This window comes from Octopus sinensis, linkage group LG7 (assembly GCF_006345805.1).
Source record: "Octopus sinensis linkage group LG7, ASM634580v1, whole genome shotgun sequence".
NCBI lineage: Eukaryota > Metazoa > Mollusca > Cephalopoda > Octopoda > Octopodidae > Octopus > Octopus sinensis.
The window spans coordinates 114,450,591-114,452,873 of record NC_043003.1 but is presented as its reverse complement, the minus strand read 5'-3'; positions in this window follow the sequence as shown (position 1 = coordinate 114,452,873).

Below are 2,283 nucleotides of genomic sequence, written 5' to 3'. Positions count from 1 at the left end.
GTCTTGCCCTGCCAGCTCTCGGTCTCATTTTTTACGGTTCCCTTCATCAACCAATCCCACCTATTTTCCAACAACTTTTGGTGCCGCTGCATGGAATTGATTGTGTAGTACCTTCTTGCTTAATTCTCCCTCATGTCCTTTTTGTACTCCTCCCTTTGTTTTCCCTTTTTTCTGCTTCAATACTCATCCAGATTCTCACTTAAACATCTAAACACAAAACCAAGGACACCAATTGTTATTGACATAAATGTGAATATTTAATCTGGATATAGAAACTGGAGGTTTCGAAGAAGTTTCTGTAGCTATTCACTTTCCCTTTGATTTTCAAAGAGATATTTATATCAGCAGGACAGCTGAGCTGTAATGATGATACATACATTTTCTTGTCGGTCGCAAATAACAATATCCATCTTTACGTTTACACTTGAGTTTGGGCGGGAATGTTCCGCCAATATTCCTCGTGTTGTTACTTGCGTTTGTACTTAAGGTAGCAAGCTGACTGAATCGTTAAAAGCCGTGCTGGGTAACTTTTTCTCCGTCATCACACTCAATTCAAATTTCACTGAGATCACCTTCGCCTTTCATCTTTTCGGGGTCGACAAATTAAGTACGAGTTGAAATCTGGGGTCGATTTAATCGATTTAGCTACCCTCTTCCCACTTCAAACCTCCTGTCTTGGATCCAAGACTTGAAACTGGTGTTGGTTTATGTAATCAATAATAGAGGGGTGTTCTATATTTATTCCAGAGCAGTCTTTTCCTACGAATGGCATTATATATTGCTTTGGTGATAACATCGTGATGCATAGGGAAGCAGTCCCATTTTTTAGTTGCTGCTAATCGCATGTGTGATGTCCTATTCAGAAATAGGACAAGATCTACATTTGCAGGGACACGAAGATTTAGTGATGTTAGCAGCGGTCTGCTTACAATTATTTTCGATATCTCTTCTGGCAGATATTTGTCAGTTCTTACTGCTTTGAGAAGAACGATTAGCATCAGAAAGAAAATCTTTTTTTTTTTTTTAAGGGAGATGCTTGTTGTTGAAACAGCTTTCCGTAAAGGTGTTTTCGTTAAGATGAGTTTGGTCCCAGTATTTTTTACCGCTTCATATAACCAATGGACGGAACATCACGAGCTATTTCATAGAACCAATGTAGATCTTGGATTCCATGTAGAATCCAACAGAAAATGAGACGATTATTTACATCATAAATACCTTATTGGTGCTATAGTTTTGTTTTAATAGAATTATTATAATCTTCAGCCATAGTCGTGCTTGCGGAATTTCCACGTAGTATAAGATATATAATAGTGCTACGATGGTAGTATATACTTGTATGTGTATATATATGTATGTATGTATGTATGTATGTATGTATGTATGTATGTATGTATGTATGTATGTATGTATGTATGTATGTATGTATGTATGAATGTATACATTTATGCTTGTATTTTGTACGAAGGAGTGGCTGTGTGGTAAGTAGCTTGCTAACCAACCACATGGTTCCGGGTTCAGTCCCACTGCGTGGCATCTTGGGCAAGTGTCTTCTGCTATAGCCCCGGGCCGACCAATGCCTTGTGAGTGGATTTGGTAGACGGAAACTGAAAAGAAGCCCGTTGTATATATGTATATATATATATATATGTATGTGTGTGTTTGTGTGTCTGTGTTTGTCCCCCTAGCATTGCTTGACAACCGATGCTGGTGTGTTTACATCCCCGTCACTTAGCGGTTCGGCAAAAGAGACCGATAGAATAAGTACTGGGCTTACAAAGAATAAGTCCCGGGGTCGATTTGCTCGACTAAAAGGTGGTGCTCCAGCATGGCCGCAGTCAAATGACTGAAACAAGTAAAAGAGTAAAGAGTAAAGAGTATATAATGTACTCTCACGGCAAATTCAACAATTAACAGACCAGTATTTTCAATGAGCTGAAAAATCTACTTAGGAAAGTTTTTTCCTCTCTCTAAAGATTTCGTATGTAAAAATATATTGAGCTCATTTAATAACGATACAGGCAGAATAACGGTTAGGTTGTATCTGCAACTGATGAGGTGGAATTCTAGCGAAATTCTCTGCATCTGGGCGTTTCCTAATATTAGTTAATGCTATTCTCCATCTAACGTCGTGCACAAGAACTATAGGGAGAATATTTTTCTCGGAGACAAAATAATGTAGCGAATGTCTTTCGTGTTCTGATGTGGAGGAGCGTGTCAAAAATAATGCGCACGTAATTATAAGTATGTATGTATGTATGTATGTATGTATGTATGTATGTA